General features: G+C 40.8%; 1 long non-coding RNA gene across 1 annotated transcript in view; it reads right to left on the bottom strand.

The window, feature by feature from the left end:
- Positions 1-13,068: 13,068 nt before the first annotated feature.
- LOC122941220 overlaps positions 13,069-20,498 on the bottom strand; it is a 74,286-nt gene continuing 66,856 nt past the window's right edge. The window contains exon 3 of the long non-coding RNA XR_006390428.1: positions 13,069-13,300. This is a non-coding gene — a long non-coding RNA (uncharacterized LOC122941220). The remainder of the gene's footprint in view (positions 13,301-20,498) is intronic.

Raw genomic sequence — 20,498 nt, 5'->3', positions numbered from 1 at the left:
ATGCACCTGGTTTATGTCAGTGATGGACAGGAGATTCATAATTACTTATGAATCGCCGGTTTCATGATGTCTGATAATGTTCATTGAACTGGGGAATGGCCTAGACCCCCTGCAGAGGGTTTTTTTTCTGTTCCATCAGCTGGGTTACTGACTGGCTGAATAGAGGTGAGAAATTGTAAACAATGGTGGCATGCTAGAGGTTCTCTGCCATTTGGCTAGGCTTTAAAGCAGTGCCCCACCTGTGGAGTTCACTACCTCTGCTGCACATTCCTGGGTTCCCCCATGCTCCCATCCTTACCCTCTCCTTGCCAGGAATAGCCCGTTGACGTTCCCATGGTCACGGCCCTTCTTGTGGTGAATGGACATCACCTGTTTATTGGTCCTGGGTGTGGGCCAGAATACGATGGCATCTACTTTTCCAGGCTCTGGCTTCAGGGTCGCCGCCTCCCCGGTGCCCCAGTTAGTGGACCTCGCTCTTGCCCAGCTGGCACTTTTCCGGCTTGATGGTCAAACCTGCCTGGTGGATCTGCCTGAGCACCTGCGTCAGGTGCTCTAGGTGATCCTCCCATGTGGGACTGAAGATGGCAATATCATCAAGGTACGCGCCTGTGTACTCTTCAAGTCCCTTAAGCAGCATGTTGAACATCCGCTGAAAAGTGGCAGGGGCATTCTTCATGCCGAACGGCATCATAGTGGACTTGTACAATCCAAAGGGGGTAATAAAGGCAGATCGTTCCTGCGCCTTACGGCTCAGGCGAATCTGCTAATACTTCTGGCTCAGATTCATGATGGTCAGATTTCAACGACAGGGACCAAAAAATATGATTTTTGTGGAACACTTGATCAGTACCGTTTGGGGTATATGTATCATTCTGTATATGATACAATTCATCCAACAGTTATTACAGGATTACATAAAAACTCTAAAATGACTCCTATATATATTATTAATACTTGACATTGACATCCATAAACACTAAATATTGTGCAAAAATGTGCAAAAGATTGTGCAAAAAATTAATTAAAGTTCATCCCACAAAAGACTAGTGAAAAAAAAAATATATAAACCATAGTCCCATCCAATAAACAGTTCATCCGTATTAGAACATCCACAGTGACGTCGTATTAGAACATCCACGACCAGAGGTCGCACTACATTTTTTCCGAAAGAGTAAAAATACTACCCTTACCGTTTTTGAGGAGTATTTTCAGCCGAAGAGGAGTATGAAAGTTGAAGTAATCAATATATATAATACATGGGTCTAAATAACATTAAGAGGCTGCTATGTATGCAGGAAACCGTTACCAGTCTGCTCTAGAATTGTCTTCTGTACATAAATAGCAGATTTAGACAATTTTACATTTCTGACTTTTGTGCAATTTAAAAACACGTGTTTTCTCCATCATATTTAAAATAAAACGCAGCCAAAATGGCAATTTATCAGCGCTCTGCATCTCCAGTATCACATTGGCCCAGCACCATGATTGTCCCCACAATGTTCTGCTGTGTAGATCCAGTGCCCACGTATAAGATGCCCGAGCAGCGCAGAAATCTCTTTGCTGGGATGATGTCGATGGGGCAAAAAAATACAGGATACACAGAGCACTGCATTAACATGCTATAGACTGATAGGAGGCAAATACACTCACTGATTACTGCACCAGCAGGCCCTGGCTGAGCAACTGAGCCAGAGCTTGCACTAGCAGGCCCTTGCACTGAGCCAGGACATGCTGGTGCAGTGATCATTGAGTCCTCTGACTCAGATGCTCAGTGCTCAGACTCACTGATTACTGCACCAGCAGGCCCTGGCTGAGCACCTAACACAGGGAGAACTCTAATTCTAGTTTAGTGTCGTACTTTACTAGACTCCGAAAGGTATGATGACCTCTTGTCTGGCAGTCACCTCCTCACCTCTGATGTCGGCAGCTGGCTCTGCAGCCACGCTGCACTCTAAGGCCACTTTCTAACGCACGTTGCGGGAAAATGTGCGGGTGTGTTGCGGGAACACGAGCAAATTTTTCTGCGCGAGTGCAAAACATTGTAATGCGTTTTGCACTCGCGTGAGAAAAATCGCGCATATTTGGTACCCAAACGGGAACTTCTTCACAGAAGTTCGGGCTTGGGACCGGTGTTCTGTAGATTGTATTATTTTCCCTTATAACATGGTTATACAGAATACAGAATGCATAGTAAAATAGCGCTGGAGGGGTTAATTTTTTTTTTAACTCACCTTAGTTCACTTGATCGCGAAGCTGGCTTCTCCTTCTGTCTGTCCTCTGTGCTGTGTGCAGGAAAAGGACCTGTGGTGACGTCACTCCAGTCATCACATGGTCCATCACATGATCTTTTACCATGGTGATGGATCATGTGATGACTGGAGTGACGTCACCACAGGTCCTGTTCCTCCACACAGCACAGAAGACAGACAGAAGAGATGCCAGGCTGCGCGAGCAAGTGGATTAAGGTGAGTTAAATTATTATAAAAAAAAATTTTAACCCCTCCAGCGCTATTTTTCTATGCATTCTGTATTCAGAATGCTATTATTTTCCCTTATAACCATATTATAAGGGAAAATAATAATGATTGGGTCTCCATCCCGATCGTCTCCTAGCAACCGTGCGTGAAAATCGCACCGCATCCGCAGTTGCTTGCGGATACTTGCGGTTTTCACGCAACCCCATTCATTTCTATGAGGCCTGCGTTACGTGAAAAACGCACAAAATAGAGCATGCTGCAATTTTCACGCAACGCATAAGTGATGAATGAAAATCACCGCTCATGTGAACAGCCCCATAGAAATGAATGGGTCGGGATTCGGTGCGGGTGCAATGCGTTCAACTCACGCATCGCATCCGCGCGGAATACTCGCCCGTGTGAAAGGGGCCTAAGTGATCCCATTACCTCGGTGCAGAGCAAAGATCAGTGCTCTGCCATCCGTCCGCAGCTGCTTATCAGCTTGTCCCCAGACATCTGTTGGCCTCCTCACGGACTGCTCTTCAGTCTTCACGGATCCTTCCTCAGCCAGCCACTAGTTAGCCTGCACAGTCAGGGACTCTGGAGAAGCAGCTCGCCGAAATTGGCCAATGAGCAGCCTCCTTCCCTAATAACAAGCTCCTTACTTGCTGCCGTCCCTACACCTGCCAGTAAGGAGCTTAGCTATTGGATGTTTTGGGTAACGGCAGTATTGCTGTGCTGCCCATGAGATTCACAGCCTACAGTGCGCTGGTTACCTACATGAAAAGCTTTAATGCATATTCATACGCATTAGCCTTTTTTCAAAGCGTAAAATTGCCTGAACAGGCGTACTATGACACTTGTACAGGTGTTATTGTGACCTCTGTCCACGACGTCACTGTGGATGTTCTAATACGGATGAATTGTTTATTGGATTGACTATAGTTTAGATATATTTTTTCACTAGTCTTTTTCCCATATTTTATTTTATTATTTACACCTATTGTGGTCCGTAATTGCTGCACTATCTGTGGGGTGAACTTTAATAAATTTTTTGCATAATCTTTTGCACATTTTTGCACAATATTTAGTGCTTATGGATGTCAACGTCAAGTATTAATAATATATATAGGAGTAATTTTAGAGTTTTTATGTAATCCTGTAATAACTGTTGGATGAATTGTATCATATACAGATTGATACATATACCCCAAACGGTACTGATCAAGTGTTCCACAAAGAATATCTGGGATATCCACTATAGGGATCCAATCATATTTTTTTGTCCCTGTGGTTGAAATCTGATACTTTCTGGGCAACTATTTATCTATATTATATATCTACCTCACATATTGAACTTCTACCCCATACATTAATAAATTACCTAAGACTATAGGAACCTACGCTCGTAAGTGTTGGATATAATTCTTCCTAATGAAGTGTGCACAACCATCATATATTTTATATCAATTTGGATCTTTTATGTCTTAACAATGTCCAAGTTCCTTAAGTCAGTTCCTGAGTCTGTATTTCTGGGTTCCTGAAGTCCTTCTCTGAAGTCCATGTGTCCAAGTTCTTGACGCCTGTGTGCCCATGTTCCTATAGTCCATAGCCTGTTCCTAAAGTCTGCTTTGTACTAGTGTCTCTGACCCGTCTGCCAACGTCAAACTACACCGGGACTATCCCAGAAGGTAGTGGTCTGGTTGCTAACCCACAGCGAAGTCCACATCCCTGTACAGGAGTTAAAGGGTGAAAGCTAGGGAGGCACCAGAATAACACTCATAGGGTTAGCCCTACACCAAACCGGTTAGTTGATACAGTGGTTCCACAGGCATTGTTCTGTAACACATCTGTTCTGGATTAATGTATTTTCCAACCTTGAACACATTGCTACATTGGAGTACCTTAATAAATGACAATCATTTTAACTGTGTCACTAGTGTTGAAATATTCATAGTAAAATTGCTGACAGTGGAAATAGTTGAATCTTTTATTTCACAAAAGGCAAATTAAGACTGTTTAGACACATTGTTGAGTCACAGATATCTGCGCCAGAGATCTCATTATTGTATGGCATTAAAAAACATGACTCACAGGGATGATTCTGTCTCCCATATGATTCAATCAATTCCTTTTTCCAAAATCCATTGGCATCGTATGTCTGCCAAGTATGCCCGACTGCTTGAGCCAACAATGCATGATTAAACAGGAAAATGTATTTTAGTGGCTTAATCTAAGTTATAGCAATCATTACACTAATTACAATTTGTACAGTTTGTACTAATGGGTGGTGCCAACGGCATAGAGCTAGATCAAGCAGTTGCTACGGGGTCTATGGAGAAGGGGAGCAACTATGGTTGGCCATTCCCTGGTTCCTAGTGGGTACAATTTTAGAAAAAAAAAGTGGAAGAATCATTCAGGGAGTCATGCATTTCTCCTAGATGAGATGGGATAAAGGGCCAACAAACCTAATGTACTTCATACTTAGGATATTTTTGGTGGTGAAAACCAGTTGTAACATAGGACCTCTTCAACATTGGAGCTGAGGTTTCACTCAATGCCATTTACACCTCCAGATGGTGCATTCTTAAAGTAACATATAACTGTGATGGGTACAGTTCGAATTGTGAGAATGATCAGCAGATTGTTTTTTTTTTTTGCCATGGTCCACTGGAAATGGCCTCTAAATGTTTTTCTGATTAATAGTGCCGATTTTGCTATAAACTCATTGCATTTTCAAGGTTTCACGTTAAGGCAAATAAACTACATACTGAAGCAGTTGACAGGTTTGTGTCCACCTTGATTTTACAATTTATCTGTAATATAATATACTAATTTACATAGAAAGTTGAGCAACTTTGTAAATACATTACATTACTTATCTTGTACTGATCCTTAGCTGCTGCCTCCTATATTCCAGAGCTGCATTAAAAATTCTACTGGCTCTTATAGGCAACAGTCAATAAACAATGCTAACAGCTAAGATGAGCTCCTTTAATGTGAGGATGTTGGGTGATTTCAGCTCTGAATGCAGCAATATTGTCAGTGCAGCTCTGGACTGTATAATTCAGGCTGTATGATTGGAAACATAAGCAGGTGCTCCCTCATACAGGGGGGTATCTATATTTAAAGAGAAACTGTCACCATTAAATATGGTGCAATCGGTAGACAGCAGGCTATAGACCAGGAGAAGCTGAGCAGATGGAGATATAGTTTTGTGGGAAAAAGTTTAGTAAAACTTGTAATTTATACTTTCATACCTCTGCTCTCTCAAGTTACTTGTACAGGGGGAGGTGTGATCAGTGATAGCATTCTCTTTGTGTGTACACAGAGAATGCTGTCACTGAAACAAATCCCACCGTGTACAACGTAAGTCAGAAACAGCAAAGACTTAAATGAATAACGTACAAGTTTTACTAAATCTTATCCCAAAAAACTATATATCAATCTGCTCAGCTTCTCCTTCTTTATATCATGCTGCCAACATATCACAGCATATTTCATAGTGACATGTCCTCTTTATAAGTCTGCATTTAAATACATTTAGGGTTTGGGGGTTTTGTGTAGGAAGTATTTTCATGAAAGTAAGGGCTCCTCAAGGTCTATAGAGGCAGACCATGCAGCTGTTATTGGGCCATGGAGAGAACGAGGCCCCCGACTAAGTTGGCTGCATCACTTACTGTAATTGGTTGTGAGAAATTGATCTCCTCTCTACAGGTCCTATAGGCAATGTTGCGAGGGAATAAACCTAAAGAGCATGACAAGGAGATGGGACAAAAAAGTATTTAGGGTTTAGGGGAAAATAGCTGTTGTACACCACAAGAAAGCCTATTTTAATCCTTACCATGGGACCCACTCACATCTATACCACTGCATGGCAGGTACCTGGAGGGTATTAAAGGGGTATCTGGGGCCAACATATTGATTACCTATCCATAGGATAGATAGAGATAATATCATTCTTTGGTTGAAAATGCAAATCAATTCAAACTCTGTATTATTAATTCCAAGACAAATAGAACATTCATGTTTAGTCCCAGTAAGGCAATAGACATAATCTGGAGATAGTGACTGTAGTGTAACTTTTCGGTCTGCCAGTGGATCTTGGTCACAGAGACACTGGAAGGAAATAGTGATGAGCGGCAGGGGTCATATTCGAATTCGCGATATTTCGCGAATATTTTGTAAAATTCGAATATTCATTATATTTAACGATTTTTTACTCGAGAAATCGACAAGGTAATGATCGCGTAATATGCAAATTTTCATAACGCAAATTTTTAGCGCAAATTTTACAATTGACGAGCAAAAACATGATTCCTCCCTGCTTCTTGCTTGTGGGCCAATGAGTCATAGCACTATATTGAATATATTAGTTTTTTTGAATATTCTAAAACAAGAATATATAGCAATACAGCGAATATAAAAAAATAAACTAATGTACAGCAATTTAGCTAATATCTTTTTTTTCAATAATTGCTCTATATTAGTTTTTTTCGAATATTCACTATATTGCTATATATTATTGTTTTAGAATTTTACGAATATTCGAAAAAACGAATATATTTGTTTTTTCGAATATTCATAATATTCTAAAACAAGAATATATAGCAATATAGCGAATATTCGAAAAAAAACAACTAACTAATATAGAGCAATTTAGCTAATATAGTGCTATAATCTTTTTTTCAATAGTTGCATTTTTTTTCCAATCTGAACTTCAGATGAGAAAAAAAATTACAACTATTAGACAAGGAAGATTATAGCACTATATTAGGTAAATTGCTCTATATTAGTTTTTTTTCTAATATTCGTTATATTGCTATATAGTCTTGTTTTAGAATATTACGAATATTTTAAAAAAACAAATATATTCGATATAGTGCTATATAATCATTTTTTAGAATATTCATTATTTTTCCCATTTAAAGTCATGATTCCTCTCTGCTTCTTGCTTGTGGGCCAATGAGTCATTGGCCCACAAGCAAGAAGCAGGGAGGAATCATGTTTTTACTCGGCAATTGAAAAATTTGCGATAAAAATTAGCATTCCGAAAATTCGCATTACAAAAATTAGCAATAAAAAATCTCGAATATTCCAAATGACAAATATATATCCCTATATTCTAAATATTCGCAAATTTTTCGAATTAGCTATATTCACGGTAAAAAATCGTAATTCGAATATTCGTGATCAACACTAGAAGGAAATGGAGAAGAAATAGAAAAAAATAAGAAAAAATAAGAAAAAACAGCATACAAAAATATTGCAAAACATGCATGGCAGCAGACAATGAGAATAGCTAGTACATATATAGATAATGTCCATAGGGATATCTGGAGGGCTAATAATTTGAAATGTTCGACTAGTGGGTCCCAAACGGGTGTCCAATAACCGTAAATCTAGAACATGGGATAATTATCTGAAACCAGTATGACTATAAAATCACAGGATTCAAATAAAGAGGGTAACCAAAACTTGTTGAACATATGTGGGAAAAACAATATGTAGTGGGTGGGGTGCACCTAGCCTTTCTGCTGCTTGAGGCGAAAACTGAAATGGTGTCCTTCCCCCCCATGCCAATTTCTTAACCTAACCCCTTCCCTTTAGCCCTACTATTACATACAGAGCTACAAAACATACAGGTTAATACAGCGCCCCATACCCCTCACATCCAGTGAAGTGTCCTCTGATGTAGACATTCTTTTTCTTTATCTTCTCCATTCAGATCAGACAGCCATGATTATTTCTTTCAGCCTTTTCTTGTCTCTGCAGGATTTGACAACTACTTTTCCATCCTCCTCCCCACCTGTTGAACACCCCATCCTTCCACCTCTAACACTGTGCACACTGTGCTTCCCAAACAGATAATCCCTCTGAAAATATTACAAACCGGATTCCCAAAAAGTTGGGACACTATACAAATCATGAATAAAAACTGAATGCAATGATGTGGAGATGCCAACTTCTAATATTTTATTCAGAATAGAACATAAATCACGGAACAAAAGTTTAAACTGAGAAACTGTACCATTTTAAGGGAAAAATATGTTGAATCAGAATTTCATGGTGTCAACAAATCCCCAAAAAGTTGGGACAAGGCCATTTTCACCACTATGTGGCATCTCCCCTTCTTACAACACTCAACAGACGTCTGGGGACCGAGTTGACCAGTTTCTCAAGTTTAGAAATAGGAATGCTCTCCCATTCTTGTCTAATACAGGCCTCTAACTGTTCAATCATCTTGGGCCTTCTTTGTTGCATCTTCCTCTTTATGATGCGCCAAATGTTCTCTATAGGTGAAAGATCTGGACTGCAGACTGACCATTTCAGTTCCCGGATCCTTCTCCTACGCAGCCATGATGTTGTGATTGATGCAGAATGTGGTCTGGCATTATCTTGTTGAAAAATGCAGGGTCTTCCCTGAAAGAGATGACGTCTGGATGGGAGCATATGTTGTTCTAGAACCTGAATATATTTTTCTGCATTGATGGTGCCTTTCCAGACATGCAAGCTGCCCATGCCACACGCACTCATGCAACCCCATACCATCAGAGATGCAGGCTTCTGAACTGAGCGTTGATAACAACTTGGGTTGTCCTTGTCCTCTTTGGTCCGGATGACATGGCGTCCCAGATTTCCAAAAAGAACTTTGAATCGTGACTCGTCTGACCACAGAACAGTCTTCCATTTTGCCACACTCCATTTTAAATGATCCCTGACCCAGTGAAAACGCCTGAGCTTGTGGATCTTGCTTAGAAATGGCTTCTTCTTTGCACTGTAGAGTTTCAGCTGGCAACAGCGGATGGCACGGTGGATTGTGTTCACTGACAATGGTTTCTGGAAGTATTCCTGAGCCCATTCTGTGATTTCCTTTACAGTAGCATTCCTGTTTGTGGTGCAGTGTCGTTTAAGGGCCCGGAGATCCCGGGCATCCAGTATGGTTTTACGGCCTTGACCCCTATGCACAGAGATTGTTCCAGATTCTCTGAATCTTCGGATGATGTTATGCACAGTTGATTTTGATAGATGCAAAGTCTTTGCAATTTTTCGCTGGGTAACACCTTTCTGATATTGCTCCACTATCTTTCTGCGCAACATTGTGGGAATTGGTGATCCTCTACCCATCTTGTCTTCTGAGAGACACTGCCACTCTGAGAAGCTCTTTTTATACCCAATCATGTTGCCAATAGACCTAATTAGTGTTAATTGGTCTTCCAGCTCTTCGTTATGCTCAAATTAACTTTTTCCAGCCTCTTATTGCTACTTGTCCCAACTTTTTGGGGATTTGTTGACACCGTGAAAATTTGAATCAACGTATTTTTCCTTTAAAATGATACATTTACTCAGATTAAACGTTTGATCTGTCATCTACGTTCTATTACAAATAAAATATTGACATTTGCCATCTCCACGTCATTGCATTCAGTTTTTATTCACAATTTAATTAGTGTCCCAACTTTTTGGGAATCCGGTTTGTAGTACCACACAGATAGTGCCCCCTTCAATAATTATTGGCACACCGTGCCCTAAAAAATAACTGCCCAGAAAATAGTGTCCCTGAAACCTATAGTGCTGTAAACATAGTGTCTTCCAAAAATAATTGTGCTAAGCTGATACTGGGCCAGGGTACCTCCCAATGTAACAGTCCTCCCAAAAGTCCCACCAATAGTAATAATTTTCTGTCAGAGTGCACTATGTGATAACAGTACACCCAATACTAATAGTGTCCCTCATTTTGCCCCCAGAAGTCATAATATCCCCATATTTTCCCCAGTTGTAATAATTCCCCCTTGCAATATGTGCCAGTACAAAAATTCTCCCTTATAATGTGCGGCAGTACAAAAATACCTTCTTATGTATGCCAATACAAAAAATGCTCCCTTATGACGTGTGCCAGTACAAAAAACTACCCCCTTTTAGTGCCCCCAGTATTGTCCCCATAAAGGCCCACTTTTAATGTGAGCCAGTACAAAAACTATCCTTTTTACAGTCACAACGTTCCCATAGCGCTTTCTCCAATTACAAAAGAATGACCCCCCACCCCATTGTGGCTGAGCACCATGCTGCCAAATAAAAATAATGAACTCAGATACTTACCTCCATTCTACTGTCAGCGATGCAGTGCAAGACACGGACCTCTTCTAGTCTGTGCCCTAAGCTCTATGCAGCCCGGCTCAGGCAGTGTAATAATGATGACACTGGCCTCTGATACGCTACAGGAACTAGGGCTACAGCCTTTTAGAGGAACCGGTGGGCCTGGGAGACATCGCTCCTGTGCCTTTTGCAGCATTCAACTGTATTGCTGTCCTGAGTACAAAAAATGGAGTTGATGTACAGATGAGCGTTTCCACAATGAAAGCACTCATCGCCCGTGGCCCATCCGCTGCCCGCCTCTTGCCCCTACCTGGTGCTGCCTGAGGCGATCAACTGGCCTCATTGGTGGCGCACCCCTGGTAGGGGGAGTAACCCCATCAACTGGCTAAAAATGGCAGACTTACCAAGAGAAAGGAACAGGCAAAAGTAGAAGGTAGATTTAATACATTTAACAAGTTGACAGGCACACTATCATCTGGAAAATTGTTTGTATAGAAGATAAATCAGTTTATTAAAATACATAAAATATATAACAAATTAAATCCAAATAAAAATAATTTTAAAATCTGGATATCCCCTATAGACAGGGGCAGCACCGATAAGGGGCAAGAGGGAGGGGCAGCAGAAGGACCATGGGCAATGTGCGCTTTCATTGTGGCAAAGTGGTTAGGTTAAGAAATTGGCATGGGGGGGCGCACATTTTCAGTTTTTCGCCTCAGGCATCAGAAAGGCTAGGCGCACCCCTGCCTATAGATCAGCACCTGCAAATAGTAATGGCACATAGAATGCAGATAATATTGTATATTAGAGTAACCACATAGTTCGTGATTAATATAAATAGGAGTGTTCCGGGTCCGATAAGCAGATTTGCTGGGTGAAACGTGGCACACGGAATAAGAGAGGAGGTAAACGCCACAAGGATCATGACTGCGCACTAAGAGTCCCCACAAGCTGGGAGAGTACCGCACACGTGGGACGCTAGGATATACGGCACTAGCCAGCATCCTCTTCAGCAGTGTGAGACGTAACAGCACGACTCCAGGAGTGGTAATATTGAGCTCAATAACTTTGGACATATTTATTTACATATATATCCATTTATCAATAATATACACTAATAAGACCTGGGAAATGTACTAACTAAGACTTTTAGGTGGATATATTATATTGATTGTGGCTATGTGGAGATGAGAAAAGGAGCGGGCAAAAGGACATAATAGCCATTTATATTAATCACAAACTATGTGGTTACTCTAATATACAATATCATCTGCATTCTATGGGCCATTACTATTTGAGGGTGCTAATCTATAGGGGATATCCGTATTTTCAATTATTTTTATTTAATTTGTTATATATTTTCTGTATTTTAATAAACTGACTTATCTTCTATACTAACAATTTTCCAGATGATAGTGTGCCTGTCAACTTGTTATACGTATTGAATTTTCCTTTTGCCTGTGGGTTGGCCTGTGGCAGTGAGCCGGCATCCATGAATACAGAGGGGTGAGTTATTGTATTACATTCAGTTTTGTTTGCGATCGCGTTCAGTTGTTCAGTTTTTATCGCACGGGTGCAATGCGATTTACTGCGTTTTGCGCACGTGTGATAAAAAACTGAATGTTTACAAACAACATCTCATAGCAACCATCCGTGAAAATCGCATCCGAACTTGCTTGCGGATGCGATGCAATTTTCACACAGCCCCATTCACAGCGTTGCATGAAAATCGCTGAATATAGAACATGCAGCGATTTTCACGCAACGCAAAAGTGATTCGTGAAAACCACCGCTCATGTACACAGACCCATTTAAATGAATGGGTCACGCATTGCACCCGCACGGAATTTTCGCTCGTGTGAAAGAGGCCTAAGGGCTGTTTCACACGAGCGGATGGCGTGCGTTACATCCGCTGCGTGAATGACAGCCAAGACCCGATGCGGACAGCAGAAGCACGGAGCAGTAACATGACTGATAATGCTCCGTGTCTCTCTGTGATCTCTTTACTACGAAACCACTGTGAGATAAAGTTGTCGCTGTGATTTCATAGTAAAGAGATCACAGAGAGGCACGGAGCATTATCAATCATGTTAATGCTCCGTGCTTCTGCAGTCCGCATCGGGTCTTGGCTGTCATTCACGCAGCGGATGTCATGCACGGCATCCGCTCGTATGAAACAGCCCTAACTCTGCTTCCAGATTGGCCATCAATATAAAAGTACTGAAATCCCTGCAGATTCACCTTGGATTTCAGACCTACTACACAGAAAGTGGTAACATTTGCAACCAACACAACTAATTGAGCATGCTTTGAGATTGAAAATCCACAGAATATTTGTTTTTCCCACACTGACCATGTCCATAACATGTGGATGAGATTTGTAAAATTACATTCACTTGACTGATACTGTAAACCAATGTGGACTTTACCTGCTGAAATCCAAATGTAGTGATCAAGATGACAAATAATACAGATTTGACAAAAAGTTAAGTACTGCAGTTTTTTAATTAGTCCCTATGAACAAACTAGAGGATACATCTGTATTATATAAGGCATGAGTTTGTACTCAGAGAACATATTCTTAGAGGCCTTGAGGGAACCAGATCTCAGAAAATTTGGAGGTTTGGGTGTAGAAATTCCTGGAGGTTGATTCAGCATGATTAATTGCCATTCCCATTGCCAAACACACACCTGTGGAGAACCTCTCCGTCATTGCCTTCAGTTTAGCAAATGCTTGTCAGCTCTTCCTAAACAAGGGAACATGAATTAGGTGAAAGAGCTTCAGAGTAAGCTCAGTCCATCCTGAGAGCACTCATCATCATTCTCATAGGGCTACTGTTTATATTGTTAATGTACCAAGATTAAATTAAATTGATATGTACAGACGTGGACAAAATTGTTGGTACCCTTTGGTCAATGAAAGAAAAAGTCACAATGGTCACAGAAATAACTTTAATCTGACAAAAGTAATAATAAATTAAAATTCTATAAATGTTAACCAATGAAAGTCAGACATTGTTTTTCAACCATGCTTCAACAGAATTATGTAAAAAAATAAACTCATGAAACAGGCATGGACAAAAATGATGGTACCCCTAGAAAACACAGAACATAATGTGACCAAAGGGACATGTTAATTCAAGGTGTGTCCACTAATTAGCATCACAGGTGTCTACAACCTTGTAATCAGCCATTGGGCCTATATATATGGCTCCAGGTAATCACTGTGTTGTTTGGTGATATGGTGTGTACCACACTCGACATGGACCAGAGGAAGCAAAGGAAAGAGCTGTCTCAAGAGATCAGAAAGAAAATTATAGACAAGCATGTTAAAGGTAAAGGCTATAAGACCATCTCCAAGCAACTAGATGTTCCTGTGAGTACAGTTGCACATATTATTCATAAGTTTAAGATCCATGGGACTGTAGCCAACCTCCCTGGACGTGGCCGCAGGAGGAAAATTGATGACAAATCTAAGAGACGGATAATCCGAATGGTAACAAAAGAGCCTAGAAAGACTTCTAAAGAGATTCAAGGTGAACTTCATGCTCAAGGAACATCAGTGTCAGATCGCACCATCCGTCGTTGTTTGAGCCAAAGTGGACTACATGGGAGACGACCAAGGAGGACACCATTGTTGAAAACGAATCATAAAAAAGCAAGACTGGAATATGCCAAACTACATGTTGACAAGCCACAAAGCTTCTGGGAGAATGTCCTGTGGACAGATGAGACAAAAATCGAAGTTTTTGCCAAGGCACATCAGCTGTATGTTCACAGACGAAAAAATGAAGCATATCAAGAAAAGAACACTGTCCCTACTGTGAAACATGGAGGAGGCTCTGTTATGTTCTGGGGCTGCTTTGCTGCGTCTGGCACAGGGTGTCTTGAATCTGTGCAGGGTACAATGAAATCTCAAGACTATCAAGGAATTCTAGAGAGAAATGTACTAGCCAGTGTCAGAAAGCTTGGTCTCAGTCGCAGGTCATGGGTCTTGCAACAGGACAATGACCCAAAACACACCGCTAAAAACACCCAAGAATGGCTAAGAGGAAAAAATTGGACTATTCTAAAGTGGCCTTCTATGAGCCCTGACCTCAATCCTATTGAGCATCTTTGGAAGGAGCTGAAACATGCAGTCTGGAAAAGGCACCCTTCAAACCGGACACAACTGGAGCAGTTTGCTCATGAGGAGTGGGCCAAAATACCTGCTGAGAGGTGCAGATGTCTCATTGACAGTTACAGGAAGCGTTTGATTGCAGTGATTGCCTCAAAAGGTTGCGCAACAAAATATTAAGTTAGGGGTACCATCATTTTTGTCCATGCCTGTTTCATGAGTTTATTTTTTTACATAATTCTGTTGAAGCATGGTTGAAAAACAATGTCTGACTTTCATTGGTTAACATTTATAGAATTTTAATTTATTATTACTTTTGTCAGATTAAAGTTATTTCTGTGACCATTGTGACTTTTTCTTTCATTGACCAAAGGGTACCAACAATTTTGTCCACGTCTGTATTTCAGAACATAAGTGAAAGATAATAGTAACAGACATGGGCGACTGATGGGAATAGTAATCCATCATTGTGAAGGCATCTCAGCAACTTCGGAAGATGAGGGTGTGGTAAGCTCCAAATGATGTAGTGCTGTAGGACAGTTTAGATACAAAGGAAAGCACTTTAGCTAAAATATGAAAAAGGGGCTCCACAACTTAACAAAATGGGTCACTCTCCTGGTACCCCCGTTAGACCTTCTGCACTGAAGCCTTTTCAATATTGGGACAGGCTCTTCTTACACACTTAAAATGTAGTTTAGAAGAGAACACCAGTGGACTGGATCTACCCAACCTTGGTGTCTTTGGAATGGCCCCATAGCTTCCACATGAACACTTGTACTTGATAGTATATTAATTTAACATATTCCAATTAATTTATTCTGATTTCTCTATATGAGGCTACATCACTATACATGTTATTTGTATGTATGGTCCTACATATAGTGCTACATATAGTTTACTATAAAGCTAAGCAATATTCCATGTCTAATGGATGGAGTGTGTGCAGTGAGTCAGAAACAAGGGGTTAGGGCTTATTTTCTGTTGTCCACTGTGGATAGATAGTATTCCAAAGTTGCTAATGAGGTACCATGGTGGTAGATATCAATTCCTGATGTCTATTGGAGGGGTGATTTTTAATATTTCCGATGTCCTCTGGTTGGGGAGTCGAATAGTTACTGTTCCAAATCAGATCTCACAACAAAATTGCAGCCATTTTCAAGAAACCACAATTCAGTAGTAACCAACTATAGATCATTTTAGTGAGTATGTCTTATAGTGCAAAATGTAGAAGCTACCTACTCTGTTATGGTGGTATGTAGGTACTTTAGCTGACACTGTGATGGGATTAGTATGACAAGTACTAGTGGTGGACTTAGGGGACTAATGACTGTGTGGTAATGGTTTCACGGCCTGGACACAGTGATGTCCAATTTTGCAGAGCATTAAGGGAAGTGATGTCTACTCAATGACTAAGATTTTCTACTCCAAGTTCAGCGACTCATTGGCAGTTAGTTTTAGAGGGCATTTAGGAACTTACTCAATGTCCTCAAGATCAGCTCAATATCTAACTATGTGTTTTGCAGCTTATTGTGCATACATTACGGTATGATATTGTCTACCTTTCTGTTGGATGACTGTGGGATTTGTCAGTAGAGAGCAAGTTCTGCAGCCATTAAATCATACAGGCTGAATTGTATTGCAAAACAATCACCTCATTGACAGTAGTCTGACCACAATGAACTCAGTCAGTGCAATGATAAAAACAAGGAAATCCTAGATTTAGGATGGGCTTAGAGACTAAGATGCTTTGTGTACCCTTCCAATGAAGAAGTCTGGTTCTTGAGAGAACAAATCAACAACATTGAAATGTCATTAGGCATCAAGGCAAGTATGTGTCTGACACACAGTCCATGCCCACAGAGTCTGATAGAGAGTTGAGAACAGCTATAACCCTTTTTTTGAGTTATCATTTACCCTGTTGTGGTGGTAATCCCAATTCCTGAGTTGTTAAGTGACTATTGCAGAGAACATGCCAGCATTGTGTTTGTGTGAAGTTTGTGTATACTATTGTGTCTCCCTGCACTTCAGGGTGCCATGTTGCTTGGTCTCATATGTCTTGCACTATCTTTGTTGTGGTGTGCCATGTCTTGTGCCTTTTAGCTTCTGACAGATGGCAGCTAAGTAACCCGATATAATGTGCATCACCATGGGTAAAAAGTCCAATGTGAGTTTTGGTGGGATGTATAGTCGTGATATTACAGGTAGTCTGTGACAGGGACCTGACATCTCAGAAAAGTTACATACCTTGGGCAGGGTGTTGATGGGCCTGTGCAGAAGGTCCACATTAAATACTGATGAGCTGCAAGTGCTGGAATGGGAAATGCATTAGATTGCATTGTAATTTGTGAGCCTTACTGTGGCCACTATAGGGGCATTACTTGGTGCCGGGGGGGAAGGGGGCATTACTGGGTGCATTATAAGAACACTACTGAGGGCAGGGGACATTACTGTGGACACTATCGGAACATTACTGGTGGCAGGGGGGCACTGCTATAGGCACAATAGGGACATTACTGAGGGCATTACTGGGTGTACAATAGGTACATTAATGGGGCAAACGGGGCCTTACTGTGGACGCTACAGGAACATTACTGGGGCAGGGGGCATTACTGTGTGTACAAAAGGAATGTTACCGGGGGCAAGAGAGGAGGATATTACTGGGGGCACTATGGGGGCAATATTATTAGAGGGCACAGTGGAGCATCATTATTACTGGTGGCACAACATGGGGTATTGTTATTAAGGGGGCATAATACAATACATGATATTATTAATACTGGGGGCATTATTATTGCTTGATGCACTATTATTTGGAGCATTATTATTAATGAGGCTATAGTGAGCACTGTAGGAAGCATTATTATTACTGAAGGCAAAATACATATTATACCTAATACTGAGGGCATTATTATTGTATAAGGCACTATTATTGGATGCATTATTATTACTGGGGGCACGAAGGTGGCATTTTTAATACTGGGGCCTTATTAATATTGGAGGCACTGTGGAGGCATAATTATTGGCGTATTATAGGGGCACTGTAGGGGCATTGTTATTACTGGGGGAATAATAGGGGCACTATAGGGGAATTACTATTACTGGAGGCACTGTCAAGGGCACTATTAATACTGGAAGCACAACAGGGGCATTGTTATTGCTTGGGGTGGGCATTATTGTTACTGGGGGTACAATAGGGAGCATTATTATTACTGAGGGACTTTTTTCTACAGTACATTATTTTGGTGCATTGGGGAGCATAGCGAGCACAGTATTGAAGGTAGCAGAAGGATGACAATGTTAAAGCACCATTGTTGGGAGGATGATGAAAATTTGAGGACTCTAATCTGTCTGTGTGTCAAACTCTGCAGAGACGGAAAATGAGAAGATAGAAAAATAGAAAGATAAGGAAAGAGAATGTTTACATGACAGGAGACATCACTGGATGTAAGAGGTATGTGGTGTTGCACTACCCTGTATGTATGCCATGCTAAAAGACCTGGCAGGATGCTAAAGGTAGGGCTGACTCAAATCCTCATCCCCTTACTCCATATCCTAATTAGAGTCAAGAGGAGGAGGAGGACAGGATGTGGTAGTTGGCATTGGTCACCACAGAGGGGCAGCTTTTAGGGAGGTTTTTGGTTTTACTGGGGTATATTGTGCTTCACTGTGGTATTTGCTTCTTCAGGAGCAGTATATTGTGCTGCACTGAGCCAAATAAAAAATTGCAGCACAATGTACTTCTCCCTCTATTTTATTTCTGGCTCCGCCTACTTGAGTTGACCCTGCCGACTCATGTTGGCCCCACCTTCTGTCAATCTGGGCCTGCCTACAACACTTTAAATTTCCAATCCGCCCCTGGGAAGGACATACTGCAAATGCAAGGGGACATTAAGAGTGAGCATGGAGGTTGCAAAGACAGATATACCAGAACTTGGAAGCACCTGATGTTGATTGTCTACATTGTATGAGCCTACGCTATGTGGAGATATCTTGATGCTGCCTGCAGAGCCATCTTCATCACTGCCATCTAGACATAGTTAGATTGAACGATTCTTTATGTAAGGTCTGATCCCCTTAAAAAAAACATTAATGCATGAAATGATGTCTTGTGCAGTAGCTACTCTTGGCACAATCTCTTATGTTGTAATAAAGTATTGTAAGACACTGAACAAACAGCCATACTAAACAAAACATAATTTATGCGCCAAACAGTATGTTACTCAAATATCAGCACAACCACCACATTTTGCAAAAATAATATTCTGTATGATGCCTAAGTAGCAGTGCTATACAGTGCCTTAATATCTACCACCATATAGTGCTCAAATATACCAACAAACTAGATAACTGCACAATACATACATAGTAATCTAATAAAACGGTTATACAATGTGGTGGTCAAATTATCAGGTGCCCCATACATGGAACAGCATGTAAGCTAAAAAAAAGATGACTATCTGATTGGATACCAGTCGCCGTTACAGATATCTAGGAGAGGATTATGAGAAATCCACAGGAAATTGATACAAAAATTATCCCAGTAGGTGCACATCAGCAGAACAATATGCCGATGTGTACGGAAAGCATTTTACCTGAAGCCATACCAAGTATCGGTAGTTCAAGAGTTAAAGGACATGGTACATACACAGAAGTGTGGGTTGTATTGCATTTGCTAGATATGATCATAGACGGACATTTGGACTTGTTGCAATACATTGTGTCTGAAGTGTGGTTCGATCTAACCGAGTAGAATAGGTCCTGGCACAGTAAATTCATGCGAGCTCTACCAACAGCCACTTCATGATCCAAAAATCAGCAGGGGTGAGACTTGGTGACTATGTTGCATGCGTCCCAGTTCCAAATGAATGCGGTATTCACAGAAGAATGGTGCACGAAAGTTTGTTGTCTCAGTGCTTCAGACTAAAATAAATAACCAGGAGCCATTGGCTCCTAAACTGAAAAATTTAGGAGCCAAATTAAATTTTTACAAAAAGGGAGATCTATTGCACACCAGAAGATTCTTTTTCAAGCAATGCTTTAATACATATTTGTGCAATGACATCATTTTGTGTTTAATTTCCATCTAGAGTATGTAGCAACATATGGGGCCATAAAAGAAAGTCCCAATGTTTCGGTCGAGTAGCGACCTTTATCAAGGGATCTGAAAGGAATAAGAAGAGCATATGTAGGATATGTTCACAAAATGTTTGTTAGGCCTCATGCACACAACAGTTGTTTTTTGCATCCGCAAATTGTGCGTCCCCAGAAAAAAACTATGGGGCATCAGTTTTTTGGGGAGGATCTGTTTTTTTTCCACAGATCCCTTGTAATAAATGCCTATCCTTATCCGCAAATGTGAAAAAAGTAGGACATGCACTATTTTTTTTGCTGAAGGGAAACACGGACAACGGACGCAGAACACAAACGGATGAACTATCAGCATTTTTTGGCTGACCCATTGAAATGAATGGGTCCCCATCTTATCCGCAAAAAAAAAAAAACGTGTGCATGAGGCCTAAGGCTGTAGTATACTTGTATAATACTAGTATAATAGTATACCACATCCTTACAAACATTTTGTGAACTCAGATATCCTACATATGCTCTTCTTATTCCTTTCAGATCCCTTGATAAAGGTCGCTACTCAACCGAAACGTTGGGACTTTATTTTATGGCCCCATATGTTGCTACATACTTTGGATGAAAATTAAACACAAAATGATGTAATTGCACAAATATGTATTAAAGCATTGCTTGAAAAAGAATCTTCTGGTGTGCAATAGATCTCCCTTTTTGTAATGGATTGACTCTTGTCCTCTATGAGCACC

Source organism: Bufo gargarizans, chromosome 6, assembly GCF_014858855.1.
Source record: "Bufo gargarizans isolate SCDJY-AF-19 chromosome 6, ASM1485885v1, whole genome shotgun sequence".
Taxonomy (NCBI): domain Eukaryota; kingdom Metazoa; phylum Chordata; class Amphibia; order Anura; family Bufonidae; genus Bufo; species Bufo gargarizans.
Note: the sequence above shows the minus strand (reverse complement) of the source record. Positions and strands in the feature narration are given on the sequence as shown.